The sequence below is a fragment of the Acomys minous genome, assembly GCF_964271855.1.
Source record: "Acomys minous genome assembly, chromosome: 10".
Lineage (NCBI taxonomy): Eukaryota > Metazoa > Chordata > Mammalia > Rodentia > Muridae > Acomys > Acomys minous.
Window position 1 is genome coordinate 92,706,764 of NC_140491.1, and position 26,756 is coordinate 92,733,519.

General features: G+C 42.4%; 1 protein-coding gene across 1 annotated transcript in view; it reads right to left on the reverse strand.

Moving 5' to 3' along the window:
* NR4A2 (nuclear receptor subfamily 4 group A member 2) overlaps positions 1–26,756 on the reverse strand; it is a 67,649-nt gene that overhangs the window by 7,688 nt on the left and 33,205 nt on the right. The gene's annotated exons all lie outside the window — the stretch shown is intronic.

Sequence of the window (26,756 nt, forward strand, 5' to 3'; positions counted from 1 at the left end):
CCCCCCCCCCGTGCCCCCCCCCCCAACGCTACAGCCGGAGTTCCAGCAAAGGCTCGGCTGAGCTATGCGCGCCCACTCGCTGTCCCCCAGCCCTTCGCGCTTCTGGTCTCTGGCGCCCACTTTCAGAGAACCGGTTCCCCGTACGCGGAGACGCGAAGCGCGCGAGACTGCGGGCGACCCCGCTGCCTCTACTCACTTCTCCGATCTTTTCATTCATTCAACTCCGCTGAAGTGCAGTTCCCTCCGGGAGCCGGGGCGCCGGGGTCCGCGGGAGCACTACCGGAGCGGGTCACTGGGAGCCACAAGCCTCCAGTCCAGATGGAAGAGAGGAAGGTAGCCGGTGGGGCAGGAGAGAGGGACGCGGAGCCTTAGCGGAGCCGCGGGGCGGACTGGCCCTGGCCGCCAATGTGCCTTTGTTTATGTGGCTCGCGCTGCTGCTGCCAACATGCACCTAAAGTCTGCGCGCGTCAGCGCGCGTCAGCGGCCCACGGTCCAATCGCCGAGCCGCCGCGCTCCCTGGACTCCTGGCCCGCTCTCGCTTTGGTATATTTCCGACCTGACGTCACGACTGGGGCTGATTTTAAGGTGGGAACCGTTCTGCGTTCACCTTGGTAGCCCACTTGGGTGGATTTTTTTTTTTCCGAAAGAAGTGTGACTTCTGCAACCCAGGTCTGTGAAGCCTGCGGTAATGCTACGCTTCACCTCCGCCCCCCCAACCCGGCCCTGAGCCCTAACACGTGGGGAGAGTGCAACAAAAGCTCGAACGGAAAAGAACGCTGGTGTGGGCCAGGTAGCTGGCACCTGGGCCGCAGGAGCAAAGGTGTGTGCCTTGCAGCTTCCAAACATCACCCTCCACACACTCCTTAGCAGAAGTGCGGACAGCTGTTCCGCGACTTGTAACTAACTCTACAAAGGCTCAAGCTTTAGGTGAGATTTTTCCTAGTTCGCGCACTCGCTTCTTCCTTTTTTTTTTTTTTTTTAATCAGAGTCTTCCTCCCACCTTCTAGGGATGAAGAGATGGGGCCGATTTTTCTTTACCCTCTTTCCTGAAACTAAAAAGTTATCATTCTTAAGAGTATGCGGAGAGAGAGGGTAGATACTGAGCCAGGCCTTTGAGGACCCCCCAACTGCCCCCCCACTCCACCCCCTCCCCCCGCTATGCAGAAGTGAACTGCGGCCGCTTTTCTTTTGCAGACAATGCATCAAAGAGTCGGGCAACAGGTGCGCCTCCAGCCGAAAGGTGGTACGATCCATCCTCCCACCCCACTCCTTGTCAGCAATTAACACCGCTGACATTTCGCTGTGTCCACCAAGCCCTTCCTGTCCTCCTCACAGGTTTTTGAAACGCTAAGGCTGTGATACCCGTACCCAAGAAGAAAGCATGGAGGGAGAAGCAGTAAGGGCAGTGGAGCCCAAGGCGGTGGTGGATCCGCAAAACGGAGAGTGTGTGCCCATTGCCTCACTCCAGGGTCCTTGTGGGCTGTGGGAGCGTACCCTATCCCCCCCGCAGCCCTCGCAGTCGCCCTCCGCTCTGCTCTTCAAGACAATCCACCCGCCAAGCGCGTGGATCTTTCTAGCAAAGGAATCGCCGCTCCGCGGAAGGGCTAGCCCTACTCCCAGTGCCCTAGCGAAGCTTGGGTAGGCAGGCCTCCTTCGGTTTCTCCAGAAGCCAGGAAAGGGCTTGGGCCAAAGGAGGGCAACGTTAGAGAGTCCCGGTCTTTGCCCGGGACAGTGTTCCTCCTCCCCTCCTCCCGCGCTTTGGCTTGCTCCCCTGCTGCCGGGGACTGGGGTCGTGCGGTGGGCTGTGCACTGTGCAACTCGGCCCCTTCTCGGTGACCCTAGCACCAGCAAAGAGTAGCGCGGAACTCTCGGGGTTGTGGGGTTGCTCATTCCTAGCCTGCACCTCCGCCTTTGCTGGCTCCGTGCCGCGCGAGCCAGCGGCTGCAGAGGCGTTGCCATCGGGTGCCCTGCGGCTGCCCAGACAAGCCGCAGGCTTCACTGTGCATCAGCCTCGGGGAAACCTACGTGACCACCTTAAGTTTCCCCCAGATGTTGCGGCTGCTTCTCCAGCTGCTGCCGCTACGGCTCAGCGGTGCCCTAATGGGCACGAGGGAAACACACACACACACACACACACACACACACACACACACACACACACACACACACACACACACACACACACACACACACCAGGAAGTGGGAGGGGGTGCAAGAGGGGGCAAGGTGAAGAACAGCTTATTAGTGTGAGCCCGGCAGCGTCAGCGCCCCGTGGGCAGAAGCGATTCCACGCGAACGAAAGGGAAAAAGTGAGAGTTTGGAGAGCAATGGAGAAGGAAGGGGGTGGGGGTGGCGGTGACGCAGGGGCGCAGGCATTGACGCACCGGCCAGGCTGGGCCCAAAATAGCAACTCCAGCTCACAGGCGCCCTCCCGGGTTCCCTTCCCGTTCCGTGAAGGAGCAGGGTGCGGTCAGGGGGGGAGCTTTCCTTGATCCACGCGGTGGGCCAGCTTCCCGCCAGCTATTTTCAGACAGTCAGAAAGCCACTGGGATGGAAGTTATTATTTTTTAATACAGTTCCAGGAGAGAGAGTACTGGGAGAAGTTTAAGGTCGTAGTCATAAACTCTTCCTACACAAAAGCCCCAAGTAGATGTGCTGCCCTCCACAAGCTCCTGTCCCTCAGTCATTAAAAACACATTCAGTTTGGGTCGAGTCTGAGGACAGTTTGAAAATGCACACTCCCCACCCACCCCCCGATAGCGGAAAGAGCCTGGAGTTCTATTGAACACCACAGGAACAAGGACAGTATTATAGTTATTTTTCTTAGCAACTTGCAGTGCCTGGTTCCTGATAAGAAGAGCCTTTGCTCAAGTCTTGATGAATCCAAGATCAAAAGGCAGCGGCCATAGCAATGTACTACAATAATAAGTGAGAATAGAGTAATTTATAGCATGTAAATGAGAGAAAATGAAGACTTTTTTTCCCAGCCAGTGTGCGTTTTCCCTCTCTTCGAAATTATTTTCAGCTTCCTGAGATGTTACTACTGCTTATGAAAGACTCAGCAACTCGCTTAAACTAATTCTTGGCTGAGACTACTCTAGGGTTGGGGTTTGGGCCTGGGATCCCACATGCTCCAGGTGGGAAGGATCCAGCGCACAGATCGGAAAGTATAAAGAAGGGTCAATCTCAAAACCTCAGTCCGTTGTTTTTCCCTCTGGATTCTGAAGTGGGCAAAGCTGTAGGAGCAAAGACAAGGTTTGCAATTGACTGATCTTGTCAGTAGGGGGCCTGACTCCACAATGTTCAAGAGGCAATCGCCCACACAGACACAGGCGCGCGCAGGCGCGCACACCACACACACACACACACACACACACACACACACACACACACACACACACACAGAGCTATTTACTACTTAGGCTAACTAAGACCCAGGAGAAAAGTCTGCAGGCACAAATGTTCATATTGTGTTGAAATTCATCAACAACTCTTTTATTTTTTTTTTCTATTTTCTCCAAAAGGGAAACAGTTCAACACATGGAATTAGGTTCACAATAGATTTTCTTTATTTTTCTTCTGCCCATGATTAACTCACTGTTAGGTCACACAGGAAAAAAACCAAAATGGCAATAAAATCTCTCATTTTATCTCAAAGTAGTTCAAATTGGCATATAGTTTGGAAAAATGAAAGCATGTTTTAAAATACTATGATTACATGTTTAAATAAATTATAGTTTAGAAGAGAATTCCTGTGGGTATATTTGCTAGTACATAAGAGAATGCTTTTGTGCATAGAGGTTTAATTATACATATAATGGAATCAAAATGCAGAAATGAACAACCTTTCAGAAAATGTTAAAACGATGCTTTAGGCTAAAAGAAACTGAAATTCTGCATTTATATGGCTGCAACCCTTCTGCATTCTTACACATAAATACTTCAAATAAAGTATTTTATAACTCAATTAAAAGGACAATAATGTTTTTTTCCTGGGTCCAGAGTCTGATTTGACTTTAAATTATTGCCGTGCTTAAATGTGTAAAGTTTTCCCATAATAAAGGTCTATTTTCTTAATTTAAAGTACTGGAAGCAAAAAAAAAAAGGTGATATGCATAGTAGGCCCTTCCTTATGTAAATTATGTTATTGATATTAATAAATGCAATATTGTGACCTTAAAAAGCATTGATGAAGCTGAAGGTAATGTTATATTACCTTTTTTATACTAACACATACTGAGAATAATATATCTGCCTGACTATAGAAAAATATTTTCATTAAAAATCAGTATAAATGCACATAAACTCACATATAAACCTAAGTATTTTATTTTATGCATGGCTAAGCAGATTATACTTAATAAAACTGAGCTTTTGGTATAATTTAGAGAGCAAACATAAATGTAATCCCATAGGATTTTCTATTTTAATGCATGGGGAAGAGGCCTCTGTGGGTGGGTTTCAGTATTCTTCCCAAATGAATTCAGAAGAGACCTCACAATGCAGATACAATGAAACAGACATACCTGTTATGCTGCTAGAGTTGAGGCAACTTCAAGATATTTCAATTGTGTAGGTATTGGAACTTGTAAGCATTAAAATGAAATGTATTTTAAATTATGTTTGAACAAACTTTCACTCACAGTCTTTGTTGTTATTTGGTAGTCAGTCTTACAGTAGTGGCAGGAAAAAAGGAATATTTCACTTTAAAACATGTATTTCTCAAAAGAAAAATATTAGTATTAAAGATGTTTTATTGTTTTGCTTTTGCCATTTCATTTGCATTCATGGGCTATTAACCAACCAAACTGCACCTCTCCTGTAGGATACTTGCAGAAGTCAATCGCTTCTTTGATTTTCACATTCTGGGTGATTGCAGCTTTTATTCAGTTTTACTCAGCCTGTTTTTCACCAAAGACCATTAATTTTTTTAATGTCTTACTTTAATTCAGAACCCAATTCTAGAAAATGTGCAAAGATGTGCAGGAGTAAACAGCATTTTTTTCTAGAAGCTTCGACTTATAAATTAAAATCATAAAACTGAACATATGGTAAAACCTCATGCCACTCAAAAACTATTTTACATAATAAAAATCTTTGGGTTTTTTTTCCTCTTAATATTTGGCTTACAGTAGTCCTCTCCTAATACTTGTTTTATAATAAGGACTTAACACTTTTCTTATGAAAAAAATGTTCTTTTATTAGAAAGAAAGATATAGTTGGCTTTAGAATTTATTTGCTTATTTCAGTAAGCATGGAAGACATTTAAATTGCACTATGTCCTAAAACACATTTAAAGATTCTGAAAATAAAGTTATATAGTAATATAAGAGATACCTGAAATTCTATCAAAAGCCAATGACATTATTCTAACAGTACTAAACAAGATTTCTTTAAATAGATAAAACATTTACAATTTGCAACAATTATATGTATATCACAGGAAGCTAGTTTTTGTTCTACTTTTAATGATAAAATAACCACATTTTATTTTTTTTCTCTCAAGCTAATTGTTAGAGAACCTCTTAATTTAATGAAAAGGAAAATAAGGTATTGATATATTCAGACAAAGAAATATATGCCCTTTTCATTGCATAATTCTTAATTATCAAGCTTACAATTTGAACACTACAAAAGTAACTTATAGCAAGGACCCTTATAGTGATAAGAAATAAATCTAATTACCATATCCTTTGAATAGATGTAATATAAATTTCATTGCTCACTTAAAAGTTCTAAAGTTAACAGCATAAACTTGAAGTTGAGTAATTAAGTAATCCTTATATAGACACTTATTAAAGTATTTATACATATTATCTTAAATCTACATCTATCATTTTGCCAATTAAAATTAGGACTTTAATTGCAATTAAGTAATTTAATTGCCAATTGAACAGCAAAATTGCTAAGTGACTAATTTTAATGCCTATTTTAATTACCAATCATGACTGGGGAGGGAGCTAATCAAGTTACATCAAGCAGTACCAGGGTAATGATGTGAAAAAAAAAAAAGGAGAACAAACATTCAAGGCTACATGCTTTTAAAAAAGAAACATAAATTAAATAAATGCAAACATAATCTTATAAATGTATAAAAATACTGTATTTCAATATCTGAATACAGAACATGAAAGAGAACAAGATTAATTAAAGAAAGAGCTCCTGTCAACCCTCAGTCAAAGTAAGGGCAACCCAAGTCAGTCTTTTATGTGGTATCCGTATGGCATTGATACCAGCCTATATAAAAACAAAGGTACATATGAGACTAAGAGACCACTTCCTGCTTGGCTGGAGTAATATTATAGACTGACACTTTTTCTTTTAATGAGATGCCAATAAAAGAAAGAAACAAGTTTCTAATGCAACAACGTGGGCTTTGAATTTGAAAAGCAGGTTGAAGAGCAAGAGGTCCACACCTTTTCCTGGTGACTCTCAACCCCACTGGTCTGAATGAAGAGTTTTACTAGAAGCCTAATGCCTATACATAACTGGTTCCATGCCACCTTGAGAGAACCATAAACTTCACTTAACTCAAAGATCACAAATTTATCTGTGAGGTTTTTTTTTAATGGAAAATCAGCTAGGATTATATATCACAATTAAAATTACTTAGTAGTTTTAAGAGGCCCTCTCTCTCTCTCTCTCTCTCTCTCTCTCTCTCTCTCTCTCTCTCTCTTCCTTTTATGGTCTTAGTAGATAAAGGCCCTATGTCTATGGGCAACAGAAACTCAGAAATATCTATCTTCTTGACCAACACAAACATATTTTCAATCTTTTCCCTGTGTAAACAAATTCTCCAATTAACAACATAGAAGAGCAATGCTGACAAAGGCAGTTTAAAGTTTGAGGACTCAAAAAAACAAAAACAAACAAACAACAACAACAAAAAACACCCCACCAAGAAAGTGATTTCCTAGTGGACAATAGTAAGTCTAGTACTTTCTAGTTTTGGCCTTCCCCTCGGCAGCCAGACATTTAGAGTAACAGAATTATGCTTATCAAATCTTTATTTAAGTTGAAGTGTGCTTGGGTTTGTTACCACGTAAGTATACAAAAAGATGCATAGTTTGTATCTGCAAAGGTGTCCCATTGAAATGTGCAGATAATGGTACAGCTGGAGACAGCGAGCAAACAGTGCTGCTTGAGAGTTTGCTGGAACTCTGAACTGAGGCTCAGGAGGCCTTTGGCCTGGATTTGAAGGAGGAACACTTTAATAATCACAGAGCTTGACAAAAGGTTGAAGTATCTGCCCATGACAATAACAGCTTTATAAGGCAGATTCTGTGTGACTGATTAAAGGGCACACACACTGTCAATTCACAGGTCATGGAGATGGAATCATTATTGACAAGCTCACCCCTGATCTGGATTTAAACTCAAAGAGTTCTAGTCCTGCAGAACACACTAAAACCTCAGCTATTAAAAGATTATGAAACGCAACCCCAGTGAAGAAACTTGCCATAAGCCAGCCATACCCTAATTTGTTCTGCATAAGACTTTTTGCTATATAAATATGCAAACAACACCAGGTATAATTAATTATCAGAATGTCTGAACTAATCCAAGCAGTAGTTACCAAAACCACCAGCCATTTTAAAGTGGGTGGGTATGCGTCCGTGGGAGGGGGTGACAATGTGTCCTTTCAAAATGATTCTGAAAGGCCATGATGTACAAACTTTCAAAATGCTACCACTTTGTGAAATGTCTAAAATTAAAAGTAAACACATTTTTAGACTGTTCATGTCTATTTTGTGTAGTCTAGTCTGTCAGCTCACAGGAATGACTTTTCTTACATATTGTTGACTGCAAAAACAAACAAACAAACAAAAACAAAAAACCCTATATGTCTCTAGCTTTAAGTTGTGTCTTCATATGTAAAAATAAACACGAAATTAAAATTTGACTTTAAGTTGTACCCTTAGGTTATTGGTTGTCTTTCACTGGGATCTGCATTTGTGAATCAAAAATACAGAATACGTTAAGAAGACAATCATGCTTATAACCCAAGTTTAAAGGCAGTTACAATATTTTATTAGTCACCGGGAGATTTAAATCTAATGCAAAAGATTACTAACCCATTCCAGTAGGATCTAAGTGATGCCTTCAATGTGTCGAGACTGACATCCTGGGAAGAGAAAGTCACTCTCTCCACAACCATAACTTGCATTAAGACACAGAGAGAAAGCAAGGTTCAGGAACTGGTGTGCAGAACAGGTTCTACTTTGGTTATTATAGTTCATTATTGCTTCGGACTGTTTTCCCTAAGAGTTGAAGCAGGGTTTTGTTTGAGCTGGAGAACGTCAAATAACTATCTAGATTTAGGCGTTAACACTGAAGCAACTTTTCCTAGGAGTCGTTTGATTTTTCTGGCTTTAAAGTGTGGTGTTCTTGTAGAATGCTAACTGAAACTAACTCCTCCGGAAGTCGTATTTTCCACCTCTCCATACCTTTTACCTGTAGGTAGATTGGCAATTTCCAAGATCAGTTTTGTTAGACTGTATCAATTTTGCGTGTCTAAAGATGGAAGAGGGTGTGGAGGGAGGAAGGAAATGTGGTAACCGATTTTTACAGTCAGAGTGAGGTGGCAGGGCCCCTCAAACTTGCAATAGTTAATACAGAATTTGAAATGTAGTTCTGTAACTCAATTTATACCACAGTAGTTGGGAGATGCTATCTTCCTGTTGTTATAACGCATCAGGTCAAGGGATATAAATTGTACCAGGTAATTCATTTTGCTGTTCAGAGAGCCATTAGGTTCCTCCCAGAATATATATGATTGATATCCCTGGAGGTGAAAGGCTAAAGGAACCATATGGCAACATGTTGCATTCCGTATGCTATCTGCCCATCCGTGCTTAAGCTGCCATTAGCAACATCTGTACCTTACAGAAATCCAGCTGCGCCAACGATGGCTGACGGAATTGTACTTAGGGGGGTGAGAATCTAGCTTAGCGCCATTAACTTCAGACTTTGAGTCTTATCTACCAGGACGAATGGAGGCTTTCCCAATTTAGACGAGACGACACAAATGCTTTATTAAAGTTTAATTTTGAACTCCCAATTAGTGAAAGTGCATTACAAATCGATTGCAATTTCCTAGAAGGCGCAGCAAGTTCTCAGCCAGCTTGCTTGCCTGCCACGTGCGTGGGGCTGCCGAGCAGCCGGAAGGGCAGGGCTCAAGACTGACCTCAGTGTCCCGCAAGTCCCTAAAAGTCCCTGCAAGAGCGACAGTAGGGCTTGGGCAGGCCAGGGTGGGAGCCAGAGGATGGGAGTTCCAGGCGTCTGTAAGGGGGAGAGGAGGGGGAAGAAGTGGCTGGGGAGGGGCCGACTAGGTGCCTTTGTCGCAGCTTCCTCTCGCGAGGAGCCTGTTGGGACTGGTCACACCGAAGTTTCTCTCCAGCTCTGGCTCTCCACACCCACCTCGGCTTCCTACACAGGCGCGGGATACCGCAGGGACAGGAGTCCAGGAAGGGCTGTCCCCGGCCCTCCCGGAGTCCCCAGCCCTGTCCAGTATACGTTACCTGCCCAGCTCTCCCAGCCCCAGGTCGCCGTATCCCGGAGCGCGGAGTGGTCGCGCAGCGGGCTCCAGCTCCTCCTGCTGTCCGGGCGCGCGGGCCGCCGAGCTGAGCCCCGGGGCAGAGGCCGGCCAACCCGGCTGGGGCACCGAATCGAGAAGAGGGTCGAGAGAGCGACCCGCGGCGGCCAGGGAGGCGCGCGCTCCGGGCCATTGTCGCTGCCCGCGCGCACCCCGCGCCCTCGGCCCCGCGGCCAAGAGCGTCAGAGGCCCCGTCAGCCGTGCCGGGCTCCGTGACGCGAGCAGCCCGAGCTATAAATAACCCACCGGCCGCCTCGGAGCCGGGCCAATGACGCCGACCCGGCGGGGAGGAGCGGCCGAGGAAACAATGACCCGCGGGGCCCTGCAGCCAGCCAAGCTGCTCGCCCAGCCCTCCGCGCTCCCCGCCCAAGCGAGGGGTTGTCCCACCCTCCCGGGAAAGCGCGCGAACCTGGAGGACACCCGTGGCTCAACTCATCACCAAGTTCTAACAAAGTTGTTCTAGAATGTCTCGGAGCTTCCTGCCCCAACTCCCTCTCCACTGTAGGTCCTGAGTGCCTTGGGGGTAGTAAATTGTCAATGAAACCCCAAAATAAACAACTTGGCTTCTTAAATATCTGGGCCGGGGTAGGCCATGCCCATGCCACTATTAAGCAATTGTACCTGAGAGCTCAGAAGCCACATTGAGGCCTGGGTCCCAGGACTGACCATCTTAGCCAGCGTCCTTCACATCTCTGCGGCCTTAATGATAGCTCAGCCTGTTGTGATCTTCCAAGTCTGTAGTCTTTTGGCAGTGGGGAGTCCATTCGAGGCTGGCAATTTAAGGGGCTTTCTCTATAGGTAGATATTTCTGCAGAGACTTCCACTGCCATGCTCATCTTCGGGCGTTTCTGTCATAACACTCCCTGACGCACGTCTTACTCATCAAGATTCCCAAATACAAATGAAGATCAGCTAGCTACTCTGCTGGAATTATCAATTATCAGTTGATTGAGACTGTATTCTTTAGTATTGCATTAATATTGATCGCGTGTTTGTATGTGCAAATGAACACGCAAGCCGTGGGGCTGGTGTGGTTATTATTTGGTAACTTTTGAATGTGTTTTCTTCCACCATATTGATCCCTGGCATCAATTGCTGTGCGGTTAGCCTTGCTGAGAAGCATCATTCCTGGCTGAGCCATCTCTCTGGCCACTAAAGACATTGTTTCTTTTGAGCCAAATGCCTCAGACATATGAACTGTGCAGATCTAAGCAGGGCAGTGAAGTGATAAACCATGGACAGTGCTACAGAAAACTTTCTTAGTTCAAAATCAAGGTAATGTGGCATAGTGACCTATCACTGACCTGGAAGTGGGAAGACCAGGAAATTTGAGTATTATGTCTTCATTGTACTTTTCTGTAGATTTTTTCATTCGTATATTTTTCCAAAAAGTAAATATATTAGTACTACTTAAAAAAAAAAAAAAAAAAAAAAAAAAAAAGAGCCGGCGCGGCCGCTGTGGCTCATGCCTGTAATCCCAGCACTCCGGAGACAGAGGCAGGCTTATCTCTGTGAGTTCGAGTCCAGCCTGTTCCACAAAGTGAGTTCAGAACAGCCAAAGCTACACAGAGAAACCCTGCCGGGGGTGGGGGGGTGGGGGGGGGGGGAGTAGAGAGTTTGAATGACCCTGTCATTCTGCCATCTGTAGTTGCAGTCCTCCTGGTCTGGGTAGCCAGGCAGTAGGTGCAGGATTCCCTCTCCCCAGCAGGGCTTCTGGCTCTCTGCCTGACTTCATCTGGAAAGTGTCTTTAGACTTAGATGCCCCTAACCACATTTGATCTATGGCCCTTGGCACAGCTCCCTGCTAGCTCTCCCCTCCCTGCACCTATAGGATAATTAGGTGCTGTGTTCCTGTTCATATGAGAGGAGCGTGCTGCCAAATGCAAAACAAGCATCCTAAACGTGCCTGGTTCCAACCAATTATGAATGCCTATCCTGGAAGCCCCCCACCCACTCGCCAAGGGGGAATATAGCCTTTGCTCTCCCTGATTAAAGTTCAACTACCTCCTGAAGTGATTCCTGGAGTGTTTGCTCTCTGTTGTGCTTATGGCCTTCCAGGCCCTCCATCTTATCTGTTCCTCTTGCCTCTGTGGGCTGGTAGCCAACAGTGCCCCAGGGAAAAGGAGAACCACAGAAAGAAAGAAAGAAAAGAAAAGAAATATATACCATTGTAGTTATTTAAGAGATCCTTTGCTGGTTTCTTTGCATGCTAGTAGCCATATTTACTATCTGGTGCTGCCCTGGGCCCTTCCCAACACCAATTTCTCTGGAAAGAAATGGGCTGATGGTGTGTTACAGAGCACACTAGGATCGCGTTCTTCTATTTTGTCCCCCTCTCTGGCTTTTTTCACCTGAAGGAAAATAGATTCTCCAGCAAGCGGCTATCACCCCGACCGTGTCCTCCTCGGCCTTCATAGGCAGAAGGAATGTGCCTCATTCTCCTGTCTTCAGGTTGGTGAAAAAAAGAAAAAGAAAACATAAAAGGGGAAGAAACAGGTTTGGAGCCAAAACATTTGCTTCACATAGACACCACCAAAGTGTGATCACAACTAAAAGTTAACCAATATTTTTTTTTCCAGTTTCAAGAGCCTATCTGCTTCCTTCCCCATCGAACATCTCATCTCCTCCTTAACTCTGTTTTAAAGTCCTTTCACGGCTGCTCCTCGGCAGCGGGATCTTTCTTTTGCTGATGGTGTCCTGAAACATCCAACTACTCCCGTAGTTTTAAAGTAAAACCACTTTTACTTCTTGTCACATTTAGTGAGCTCTTTGCTAATCATTTTCCTTTCCTTACACTTCTCTTTTTTAGTGTTTATAGTTATAGATTGGTTGTGTGTGTTGGGGGCGGGTGGAAGAGGTCTGAGTTGCCTCTGTGCACAGTATGGAGGTTAAAGGAAATCACTTCTGTCCTTCCACCTGGTGGATTCAGGGGACCAAGCTCCAGTTCTTGAGCTTGACAGCAAGTGCCTCTACCCTCGGAGCCATCTCACTGGCACTGCAATTAAATTTCTAGTCAAGTGGAAATTAGCACAGCCTGAGTAAATATTAAACATACCCAAATTTACTAGAGGCTGGGGATGTATTATGGTTTGTGTCTGAAATGTCCCCCAAAGCCTCAAGTATTGAAGGTTTCATCTCTGATGGACATATGTTCAGAGGTGGTGTCTTTGGGATATGATTAGATCATGAGGGCCCTGGCTCACTGATGCGTTCATAATTTGATAAGCTATTGAGAAGGGATAGAAACAGGAGGTAGGAACTCTGAAGGGAGTAGGTCCTTGGGTGCCTGCCCTGGGGAACTAGATCTTACATGAAAATGTTATTAGAGACATCACCACGCACTCTTGCCTTATTAGTTAAATCTGACCCATCTTCCACTCTGTCTTTGCTCTTTGGGTACCATAAGACAAGCAGCCTCTACTGCCACACACACACACACACTCCCCCACCAGGATGTTCTGCCTCTGTTACATCTCAAACCCAAGGCAACGGCAGTATCTCACTCAGCTTGGACTGAACTCTTTGAAACCTGGAGCTAAAGTAAAATTTTCCTCTTCTAACACCTTTCAGCTTAGGTAGTTTGTTACACTGATGGAAAGCTGGCTAACACAAAGTCATTTAATTCTAAACCAGTAGAAGCACCCAAATGATTTCCTGAAAATAAGAACAATAATACTTAAATCCTTGAAACAGAGGGATAGAAAGTGTTTTACAGATATTTGTGTTTCTTTGATAGCATAAAGCGTGTCACAATTTTTCTAACACTGTGGTTTAGAATGTGGACATTTTCCAGTATTTCCAAAGTTTCTGCCTACCTGAGATTAACTCCTTCAGTGGATCACAAATTAACAGTTTATTTTTTCAACATAGTGGCATCATTATTGATTTCACTTAACTGGAAAAGGACAGCCAGGGCCATTAAACAGAGAAACCTTGTCTAGGAAAAAAAAAGAAAGGAAGGAAGAAAAAAGAGAGGGAGAGAGAAGGGTGGAAAAGAAAATTAACACATACAAAATAAGGGGAGGGTAGTTAAGTGAAATCAATAATCACGCCACTATGTTGAAAAAAACTGTTAATTTGTGACAAGTATTATTTGTCTTTTCACTTTGCTAAACACATACATTTTTATCCAAATGGGCTCACGGCATGCCCAATGTTTTTCATCTAACACCGTGCTGTGAACGCCTGCCTCCCACTCCTCCAAAGCAATTCTTCCTTTGAGGGTTGAGGATCCTAGGCCATACACATCTCTTCAGTCTTCCTCTGGCTTGTATAGCAAAAGCCACATTTCCATGGCCTCCTTATGCACGGGCTTCCTGCTGCGTTCAACCAATCAGAATCATGAACAGAAAATTAGAGAACTGGAGTAGAAGAAAAGCCTTAGTATTCACCACCCCCCTCCCCCACGCTCCAGCTAAATGACCAGTGACCCCTGACTCTGGGGCTCCAGGGCCCACAGCCTCCTCCTTTAGGAGTTTTAGGGCTTCATCTTGTTTCTCATCACACACACACACACACACACACACACACACACACACACACACACACGATCCTTTCTGCCTTCCTTCTTCAGCTCCCTGTTTTACAGACTACTGGAGTTTAGATTTGTTCGTCCTATACTGATTATGTGTTTTCCCGGTTGGAACCCAAATCCTCATTTGTGATAGAGAAGCATCGTGCATGCTATATACCACAAAGCCAATTGTTCCTTCAATTTCTTTTGCTAGAAATGTCTTTCTTAAAGATGGTATTTGAATTAAGTGGCTCAGTCTTAAAAGAAGCAAAAAGAAAACTCACACCCTTTTAAAAATCAATTTTCCAGGAATGTAATTAAAAAATTATAAACACAAAATATTGTGTAACTTTTCTGAACATTAGTCAGAACCTGGCAAATCCTTCGCTGAGACTCAGACATAAATTTTATGCTAATGAAAAGGGTGGCATATAATACCTGTCAGGGCTTAATTTACATTACACATCTTCCAGGAAGCCCACTCAATCACCAGCATATTTGTGAATGGTGTCTGCTTCCTTATATCCTAAAATGGAGAAAAAGACAAGAATTCTGGATGGCTAATTTGAAACATCACATATCTTTAGGGAAGCATTTTAAATGTATACCGTAGCTGTGTTTGACTTCTCACTGTATTTTCTGCTATTGCTTTTTTGCTCCTTCACAACTCCTGAAAGAAAATAGGAGACCATCACCTCAGAAATGACAAGCAAGGCAAGCAGAAAGGACCTGTAAAGGGTTTCTAACTTTATAAAATTCTAAATTCTCAGAGGAAAGGGTTACTTGTTTCACCTTTCTATTATGAGACCGTGCCTCACTAAGTTTCCTAGCTAGTTTTGAACTCACAGTATAGCTCAGCAGGTCTTGAACTTGTGATCCTCCTGCCTCAGCTGATCTCCTGAGTAAGATGTGACACAAACCTGAGTCCCTAGACTCCCACCCTACCTCTTTCTGTGGCCAGTGAAAATGAGAAACAAGTCATACATATCTGTGTACATACACCCTCTCCTGACACTACACACACACACACACACACACACACACACACACCCCACATCCATCCATCTACACACACATTCCCCTCACACCACACCACACACCTCTCTCTCTCTCCTCCTCTTCCTTTTCTTTTCTTCTTCTTCTTCTTCTTCTTCTTTTCTCTCTCTCTCTCTCTCTCTCTCTCTCTCTCTCTCTCTCTCTCTCATACACACACACATTACATGCACACACATATTACACATAGCACAAACATATCATACAAACACTATAGACACACATCACACATACATCACACATGCACACTTATCCTCCTGACATCATATCTCACACACACACACACACACACACACACACACACACACACACCCCACCACCACCACCACCACCACCACCACCACCACCACCACCATCACCATCCAGAAAAAGCTTCAAGGAGGGAAAATATTTCTCTACACTTAGATAAAAGGATCCTGGGCAAGCAGACGGAGACAATGAAACTGACAAGGATCTGGGTTACCCAAAAGACAAACAATCTACTCAGAGCTGATACTCAGAGGAGTAATTCAAGAAAGAAGAGACCCAGAGGAGACTTAGCAAAGGAGTCCCATGATCTCATGATGTGGGCATCCAGGTGTCATGAGATGCAAACGCTACATAGCCTGCTTTCCTTTGTACTAAACATGCTGCTTCTCCATTTTCCACTAGCCAGACTGCAGCCTGGGTAGCCAAAATGACAAGTCAGAGCTTGTAGAAACCACCGGAAAAAGATCACTTTCTATTCTCTACACTTCAACAGAGTTTAACTGATATTATTTCCCCAACACAAAGACAGTGGACCCAAGCAAGAGAGAGACGAAAGGACAGACAGTATTAAAGACATTTTAAGTTGGATCAAGCTGTTCCTGGGGCTACAGGTGGAATCACTAGAGGTTATATGAGTCAATTTGTTGTCTTTTAACTCAAGTAAGTTTGAATTGAATTTTCTGTCATTTAAATATTAAGATCCCTATTTGATACAGCTAACCTATTTCTCTACCTACTGCAGGCATAGGAAGCATAGAACTTAGTTATTGACCAATATCAATGTATACATGCAATGATTATTTATTTTGTTTACTGCTGCTGAGCAGGGGAAGGGAGATTTAACATAATTACAGGGGCCAGCTCTAAATCCGATGCAAGTTCCTATTTTAGATTAAGATTTCAGTGTAGATGAGAATGTTCTTACAAGACATAAAACCTGTCTACTACCAACACACACACACACACACTTTACAGTCAAAGCTGGACAATTGATGCATAGCAACTTCGTTCCCTATCTCTGCCATCTTTGTTACTTAAATAGCATCACCTGATTCCTACCATCACCAACTAACAGTGGTCCCCTGAAACTGCCCATGTTCTCGGCAATGGAATCTCAAGAACTCTGTCCTCAGGCTACATTCAACTTCCCTCGATGTTTAACTGTCAAGACATAGCTCAAACACACAGCCTCCGGCACCACACTGCTCCCCTGGCTTCCCACCCATATGTTCAGAAATGGAGCGAGCATGCCAGGTGCTCTATGTGCACACGTGTGGTGTGACCTCTATTTTGGGTTGTTTACATCTTTGTGTAGCTCCACTACTACCGTTCTCAGTTCTGTGAGGAAGGGGATCCTTCTTATGATCTTTCAGTTTTAAGTATCTATTCACTGAGCCATCACAATGGCTATTTGTTAAGTATAAATAGTTTAAGAAATTAATGGACATAGAGGCAGAAAGATGTACATTTAGCCAAGTATAGTGGCACATACTTTTAATCCCAACACTTGGTGGCAGAGACAGGAAGATCTTTGTGAATTTGAAGTGAGCCTGGTTTACCTGGTGAGGTCCAGGAAAGACAGAGCTACATAGTGAGACTCTGTCTTGAAAAAAGGGAGGAAGGAAGGAAGGAAGGAAGGAAGGAAGGAAGGAAGGAAGGAAGATGCACAGATCACAGTATCTGTGATTGCATAATAGTTTTTAATAACCTGAAACAAAACACTGGGTCAAACAGCTCATTAAAGAATTGGGCTGAGTAAATATGGGAATATAAAACTCTACCCACTTTGCACGAGCACATACGTGTACACACATTCACACTTTTTAATAATCTCATGGTTTCAGTATCTTGTGTAGGAAGAAAGTGCTGTCACTTGAAAAGGTTACAGTAATGGATGCTGTTCCTTCCAGACCTGTATGAATCTGGGAAGGCTTAGAAACAGAAGGATGAGTGAAGTGGGAGGCAGCAAACGTCTGCACAAAAATGTACCAGTTATCCCCATTTAGTATAGACTCCTGTAGATTGTGTTATATGTAGATAAATGCTGTCTCCTCTCTCTCCCTCCCTCCCTCCCTCTCTCTCTCTCTCTCTCTCTCTCTCTCTCTCTCTCTCTCTCTCTCTCTCTCTCTCTCTCTGTGATATACCCCTAGATAGCCTTGAGCTCACTATATAGAACAGGCTGGTCTCACAGAGATCCACCTGGCTCTGCCTCTCCAGTGCTGGGATTAAAGGTCTGCACCACTATGCCAAGTTTGTCTTTATTAATGTAAGTTATCTTTGAGAATATAATGATTTATCCTCAAAGCTGAATGTGCATGCCACTAATCCTAGCACTTAGACAGCTGTGACAGGAGAATTACTCTGAGTTCAAGGCTAGATTACAGTGCATAGAAAATTTAGGACCAGCCTAGATTACATAATGAGTTTGCGGACAGCCAGGGCTACAGAGCAACAGCTTGTTGGTTTTTTTTTTTAATATTATTTACTTTGTGTGTGTGTGTACATATATGTATGTGTGTACACACACACACACACACACACACACACACACACACACACACACAATTGAATGAATGATCAAGAAAAATGAGTAAAGCCAGATGTTAGCACACAACTGAAATCTAAGCACTAGTGAGGCTAAAGTTCAAGGCCAGCCTGAGTTATATACAAAAACTCATATAAAACAAAAAGCATTTGATAAAGCATTCCTGTGGCTCATTTTCTTTGGAAGTTGTAGAAGCTGTCCCTGCATCTGGAGATTTAGGTGTACAGAGTTACTGGCCTGGGCCTCTTGTAGATCCATTTAAAATGCCATTTTCACTCCGTTAAGAAAGGCCATTGAAGCCATTTGTCATGCTAAGATTCCATTTAAAGATTTATCTATTTAAATAGTACCCAAATTTTCAATGCTAAGACAGATGGCCCCACAGTAGGAGCTGTGATGTCCTTGAAAAGATGTGGGTTTTGTTAGGAAAAGTAAATTTTCATATAATGATCAATTAGGTTTGTGAGCTGTGCATCTTGAGTAATTTGCATCACAATTTTCTGGTTCTAGATTAATCTAGGTCAAGAGTATGATAGAGAGCAACTCAGACTTCAGACTTCAGTGGGCATCAAGTTGCTGCATGCAACCCACTTGATTTTCTGAAAGTTATCTTTTCTATGTGGATGTTCATGTGTGTGTGTGTGTGTGTGTGTGTGTGTGTGTGTGTGTGTGTGTGTGTGTGTATAGGCCAGAGATCAACCTCAGGTGGCATTCCTCAGGAACAGTCCACCTTGGTTTGTTGTTTCGTTTTGATTTTTTAAAACTTTAAAAAAATGTTTTATTTTTAATTTGCTCATTTTATACCCCAATTGTAGCCCCCTCCCTCATCTACTCCCATTCCCACCCTCCCTCTCTCATCCCCCCTCCCCCCTCCCCTAGTTCTCAGAAAAGGGGAGCCCTCCTCCCTATCATCTCACCCCAGCCTAACAAGTCTCATCTGAACTGGCTTCATCCTCTTCTTCTGCTACCCTGATCTCATCTGATCTTGGAAGCTAAGCAGGGTCGGGCTTGGTGAGTATTTGGGTGGGAGTCCACCTTGGTTTTTGAGATAGTGCTGAGAACACATGCTCACCATCAATCCTGACTTTTGATTTTTCATGTATTAGGTATGGAACTCAATTCGTCGTGTTTGCACAGCAAACAAGCATTTTCCAGCCAAGCTATTTCCCCAGGAAATGACTTTTAAATTTTTTTCCCCTCTTGGTTTTTTGAGACAGGGTTTTTCTGTGTATCCCTGGCTCTCCTGGAAACTCACTCTGAGGGCCACATTAGGCCTAGAACTCAAAGATCTCTCTGGCTCTGCCTCCAGAAGGATGGAATTAAAGGATGTGCCACCACTACCAGGTCTACTTTTAACCTTTTCATAAGTTTTCCATGAAGCTAAGTTCATGCCCAGATATCCAGTCCACACAATAGATGTGATTTCTAAATACATAGAAGAGACAGAGAGACCACAAATATGCCCATTCTATGCAGGCCAGTAAGAGACACGAGAGCAAATAGTCACACACACTTTGGCTAGCCATATGAATGTCTCTTTCCCCTCCCTGTTCAGATCCATGGTCTGTTGTTGGGTAGCACAAACTGAATTACAGAATCTTTCTTCCAAGTCAGGATGGCAGAGCTGTAATAAGAGACTGTGTCTAGAACTTGCCTCCGTTTCCATCGGAAGATGTCTTTACAACTATGATTGACATAAAATGCCTCCTATATCAACCATGACTTAATAATCCAATCAACTCTAGTATTTAGTTTAGATCCCTTATATTCAAAAGCTCTTCGCCACTGCTGCCCACACATGCTGACAACTGTTCCCCTCCCAGCAGGAATAACAGATTTGATTTCTTAAGCATTGCAGAATGAAACCAGAATGCTACTAATAAAGGGAAGGCCTCATACTGGTTTTACTATAGGGAGAAAAGTAAGACATGAGATGAAAATAATCAAGGCTATTTTAAAATATCCCACACTTTCAAAATTGTAATTTAATTTGGTTTCCACAGGTGACATATTCAAACGCTCAAAATTCAAAAGGTCCAAAACCGTAGACAGAGAATAGTTTTGTTCTCTGGCACTGACTTCTTACCGGGCTAAATCAACATTATTTATCGCTTATGTTTTCTCATAGACATAGCTTATGTATAGTCCTTCAGGGAAATGTGAGCACATATACTCTGCCTTCTCTATCTATCTTCTAATGACTTACTTTGGCAATAGTTTCATATCAGTACCTGAAAAGCTCCTGGCCTGGTGGTGGTGACATATGCCTTTAGCCTCAGCACTTGGGAGGTGGATCTCTGAGTTTGACGTAGCCTGGTCTACAGAGAGAGTTCCAGGACCACCAAGGCAACACGGAGAAATCCTGTCTTAAAAAACAAAACAATTTTTTTTAAAAAAGAGAGAGAGAGAAAGAAACAAAAAAAATAAAGAAAAGATAAAGAAAAAAAGAAGCTTCTTAATTTTTCTGCTTGCATACTATTCTATGGCAAATATAAACATAATCTATTTCACCTGTTTGCAAGATCTTCCTGAACCTACATTATTTTGCTATGGACAGGCATTTCTTTAGAATAAATGCATAAATGTGGAATTCTTTGACTAGAGCTATATGTTACAGTTTTTAAATATAAATTTTTAATATATATTTGCTTTATTATGTATTCATTTACTTATATACATATGTGGAGGTTGAAGACAACTTACAAGAGCTGACTCTTTCTGCTTTGCCCATGTGGGTTCCAGATATCAAAAACAGGTTGTCAGGCTCCATGGCAAGTCTCCTCACCTACTGAGCCATCACCCCTGCCCAAATTATACATATCTGAATGGCGATTTTAAAACTCAAGAGAAACAAAGGGATACATTTTTTTTAAATCTTTTTTAGCTATGACTCTTGTTCAACTTTATACTTCCTTTTTCCCAGGAGCAAATATGTTATTACTTATATATTCTTTTACACACACACACACACACACACAGAGAGAGAGAGAGAGAGAGAGAGAGAGAGAGAGAGAGAGAGAGAGAGAGAGAGAGAGAGGGAAACATATGTGAGTGCCTGGAAGTTCATAGAGAGGATTCAATTTATGCAGGAACATTTGTATTTTCCTCTGCATTGTAGTCTATATAAAAGAGAAAGCAAATGCCATCATCAAGCAAATGCTGAGGTGCTCGCTAAAGAGAGTCAGTGTAATCATTTAAGATACACATACACCTCATGTAACCGTGTCCAGGATTGGAGTGTGAGCTTAGCAGTGAGGAGACCATACTGCTCATTCTTGGATCTGAGTTCAATTCTTAGTAACTACATCAGGCAGCTCACAGCTGTCTGAGACTCCAGCACAGGGCCATTGCTTCCATCCTCCCAGGACCCTGCATTCATGTGTACATGCCTATACACACGCACACACACATGCACATGTATGCATGTGCATACACACATAATTAAGAATTTTTAAAAATCAATGAAATTCTACAGCTTTATACCTTTTGTAACTTGCTTAATTCAGTTAATATAATTGTTTCATTTTTCATCCATACTGTAGAGTTTGTCAGACTTTGCTTTCTTTTAAAGAGGAGCAGCATTCTACTGTGTGTACACTATGTTTGTCCCCTCATCTGTTGATGGACACAGGTTGCTGCTACACTTTGGTAGTTGTAAATAATGTTTCTAGAAATATTAGCATTTCATATCTTTTTTCACTTACATTGTATGTATTTTCAAAATGTTCCCTTGTTTATTGTTACACTTTATGGTATTTTTTCTTTTTTGGGAGGCCATAGTATTTCCTTATTATATATATATATATATTTCATGTGTAATTCTATGTATGTGCTTTAATACATTTGTGTTTATTCATTCCTATCTAGTATCTTTTTTTTCTCAAAATGTGTTTGACTGTTTACCTTGTTTCCATGATAGAATTGCCCTTCAAATTTCTTACAATGCTTGATTTTAAATTTTTCACTTATCTATTTCAATGATGCTATGGATGGAATCAAGGGCCTCTTGTTTGGTTGTTTTAGTCTTTTGAGATAGGGTCTTTCTATGTGGTCCTAGTGTCCTGGAGCTTGCTACATAGACCAGGCTGGCCTCAAACTTACAGAGATCTGCCTTCTTCTGCTTCCTAAGTGCTGGGATTAAAGGCATGCTCCGTCAAGCCTAGCTAATCTAGGGTCTCTTGCATGGGAACCATGTTGTCTATCACTGAGATTACTACCAGCATTAACATTTTGTTCTTGATGAAGAATAAGGGGAAAATAAAAGCTGACAGGGACAGAGAATGTGGCCCAGAGGCAGAACACTCGCCTAACTAGTAAGAGGACCTTAGATTTAATCTTCACTACCAATAAGTCAATGAATAAGTAAGTAAGTGAAAAAGCTTTCATTCGCATCTATTATATGGTTTTTAAAACTATGCTAGGCCAGACATGGTAGTACACCCCTGTAATCCCAACACTCAGGAGGCAGAAGCAAGCGAATCTCTGTGAGTTCCTGGCTAGCCAAGACTGAGTAATGAGTAATGAGTCTCTGTCTTTTAAAAAAAGGGGGGGGGGAGTATGTTTTTCTCCTTCCCTTCTCTTTTTTCTTTAAGACCTTGGTGGGGAGGGGCTCTAGGGAGAAAACTCAGTAGACCTATCTGATCACTCCCCAGCACTCACACATAAAGCTGGACATGGTGGCACGGTCTATAACCACCATGGTGCAGATGGATGGAGACTGGGGGATCCAGACAGGTTCTCTGGACAGGCAGTCTAACCCAACAGCAAGCTCCAGACTCACCACTGACCTCTGACCTCCACTCAGGCAAGCATGGGCAAGATCATCCCATGCATACATGTATACAACACACACTCACCAAGAAGAACATTAACATCCTTATGATCACTTATGAAGGACGCAGAACATGGATAGTTGTTGCGTGTGTCCAATCCCCTCCTTAACTCTGAACCAGGAACAGCCTATTTTGCTTGCCAGAAAGAGAGGAAATGAATGTTCCTGACTCACTAAGCTTCCAGTCGTTTTAAAGATTTAAAATGTAGCTTTATGTCATTAACTTAATGTTTCAGTATTTAAAATCCTCTTGTTTCTTCATCTTAGGGTAATATTTAGGAATAGACTTATTTCTGTAAAATGAAGGCTTTAAGCTTAGGTGCTAATCACATGAGGTGCTCATTCGGAAAAAGCAGTTTACATGTCAGCAAGCGAAAGCTATTTTTGAAAATGTGAAACGTGACACCCTATTGGAAGGAGTAGTCACTGAGGACATGGTATGTACTTACTTGTGATAAATGCTAAGTTACAAGTTGTTTCTTCGCTATTTATCAAAAAATGGTGGCTTGTCTACGGCAGGAGCTTTGCCTGTATTCTTTGAGGTCATTTGTGCCAGCAAGTCAAGTCAAACCTTAGTATCTCAGTAAATCAAGTGACCTCACAAGAAAAAAAAATAACTTAAAAATAAAAGTGGCACCTGGTTATTACCCAGATATATCTGTTCCCTCTGCTTCATTTTAGTCATAGCTATTTAATTTCCCGAACAAAAAACAAACAGATTTTTCACGAATGTCAGTACTGCAGAGCTAGCATAGGAGGGAAGAGCCAGCTGTACCCGGTTTCGTCTTATGCATCATCAACAAAATTGGCAGCTAAGTTCTGATTTCAGAGCCTCTGTGGTTTCTGACGATGAACAAGCTGTGCTTGATTTTCAGATACAAGACTGATACTTTGCTGACAGAAGAATCTATTTTTGATTTGTAAATTGGGCAAATTTGTTGCAAGATTATTGATGCAGGATAAACGCAGATCTTGAAGATATCATTTTTAGACTCCTATCTCTAACCCTTAAACCACTTGAGCCTATTATTATTATAATCATCATCCTTATAATTATTAGCATTACGGGGATAGAAACTAAGTATTTAAGTAAGATCGCAGAAAAATTGTGTAAGTGAGTCATATATCGACAAGTATTATGCTAACATAGCGTAACTGCTATGGAAAGGAGCAACAGAACTAATTAGCAATTGATTATATTAGCATCCCTGTTCTGGGTATAATGCTAATTTAGAATCATGTTGCTGGTGATCATGGGTAAGATCAGACATGGAAAAAATGGTGGAGCAAAATATGTAAAAGAATAGGCATTTTTTTTTTAATTTGGAATTCTTAAGACAGTGGAAATGACGTCTCAGCCATTGCTTAGGGCAAATAATGGAATCTTTTATTTTTTAAAAAAAATTGTACTTGTTAATCTGTTCAGTAGCTAATAATATATGACTGAATATTTTTTTAGGACGGAAATATTGACCTTATACAAAATCATGTAGTTACAAGTTTTGCACTAGGTATTTTCTTATCCTGTGCCCATGTAGAAGTGCCCACTGTGGATGTCCCATCCTTTCATGATGCCTGTTTCCTCAAAGCAAATTCTTTCCCTGCTTCACACTGAGCACTGCCTCTCCCTTCTTCCACACCTGCCACTCCTCACCCATTTCAAAGCTCACCTGTCACTCAACCCATCCCTGTGAGGTTTTGCAAGGACGTGCAAGAGCCTGAAATGTTTATTTTTTTTTAAATATGTTATCCTCATGGGAGTACAAATTTGCATTTTTTAAGAACTCTTGAAGACCTATTGCCAGCGTTGAAATATCACATCTTCTGTCTGTCAAGAGTGGCAAAAATCCATATCCTACAATAACCGGCTTTTACTTATCGTTTCTACCCAGCTTTTAAAAATGTGTGTTTCTGAAGCATAATGAGATAGAGTTTAAGATGAAGAAGTTTGCAGTCGGAATTGCAGTCGGAAAGACCTAGTTTTCCGACTCAGCTCTGCCACTTGCTCGCTGTTCATGCGATTTAGTTTTCTGGGATAGAATAATGCTACTCACCCCCCCCCCCGGGCTGTTATAACAGGTAATTTGGTCAGGGAATGTAAAATTATTGCTATAATGTTGAATAATGCAAAGAATTCAGTCTTCATATAACTGATGACTACTTAATTCTGGCATCCTTTTGAAATTGTTGGTTTTCATTCATTCAAATGTAAGATCTACCTATTTGCACATACATGAATATTTGTATGCTATGCAAGGGAGTTACAAACCTTAGAAAACCATAGCGTGAAGTATTGTTTAAGTTATAAAAATTAAAGTCTTGGGGAACCCAGCTACTGCACAAAATTTTGTCCATAATAATTGCCAAATCAATGTGAAACTTTAATCAATCCATTGTAAAATCACTGTAAAATGACTCTCATAACAATATGTATTTCCTATAAGAAAAGAATAACAAAGGAAAAAAGCTAGGGTTGGACATTGTACTGGTTAGCTTTAACTGGCAACTCCACAAAATCTAAAATTACCTGAGAAGATAGGCCGAGTGATGGAGTGTCTAGATCAGTTTGTCTCATGGGTGTGTCTACAAGGATTTCTTTAATTAATATGAGAAAGCACAGCCCACTGTGGGCAGTACAGTTCCATGGGTTTGGATGACGGACTGTATTGGAATGGAGAAACGAGCTAAACCCAAACATGAATACGTTATTTCTCTCTGCCCTTCATCTTGAATATGAATGTGGTATGCCTGGTTATGTTAGGTTTCATCAGCCTGACTTCTCTGCTTTGATGGACTGTAACATGGAATTGTAAGCTAAAATAAACCTTTTCTCCCCTGAGTTGCCTTCCATCAGTGTTGCTTTGGTTGTTTTGTTTGTTTGTTGGTTTGACAGTGTGCTACTGTGCAACCTTGGCTGGCCTGGAACTGGCTATATGAAACCAGGCTAGCCTTGAACTAACAGATATCCACCCACTTCTGCCCCAGAAGTACATGTGTCACCATGCCTGGCTTTGTCAGAGTATTTTATCCCAGCAACGGAAATTAAACCAAACCATACATTAATGTGTTTCAGTTAGATTAAACTACTTTTTGTGTTTCTTTTAGTTAAGAGCAAATGAAACACTCTCTTAAAAGACAGGCCTGTCTCTTTTTTTTGTCACTAGTGCAACAGGGATGCCATAAGTTATGAGCAATAAATTAGTATCCCAGGGCCTAATTTACCATCAAGGAATGTTTTAGTGCCTTCAGATTGCTCAGAAAACATACCAAATTACACTCCAGAGGTCGAAAAGAGTTAATACCACTCTTTAAAGTGCAGCCTGGTTTATTATCATGAAATAATAGAAGCACTTGGAGAATTTTTAAAATAACATAAGTAAAATAACAACGGCACTGATGATGTTTGGTCCAAGTCTGTGGGGTCCAATCAGTGGCGTGGAGCAGAAAACAGAAAACAACATGAAGTGGGCATAATGACTCATGCCTGTAATCCCAACACTCAGGAGGCTGCAACAGGCAGATTGCTGTGACTTTGAGGCTAACTAGAGCTATATAGCAAGACCATGCCTTAAAAGAAAATTGTATGAAAAGATATTGAAGAGCTGTTAGAAATGAGCACCTATGAATTTGTGTACAGACATATGATTCGTTTAACATCTGCAGTGCCTTCAGCGCTCTCAAAGTTGATTCTGCAGACTGAGTTCACTGTGCTGTCACCATGAATGACTTGTGAGTTGCTCCAAGTGTGTCGGACACAAAATACCTGTTGCTCAAATAGACAGTTGTATGAGTGAGCACTCATGACATGTGCCAGAGACCCAGTGCCTCAGACCAGTGGAAATACCAAGGCTTTCCCCTGGTCACGACATGTGCATAGCCATGTCAGAGACCCAGTGCCTCAGACCAGTGGAAATAGCAGGGCTTTCCCCTGGTCACAACATGTGCATAGTCATGCCAGAGACCCAGTGCC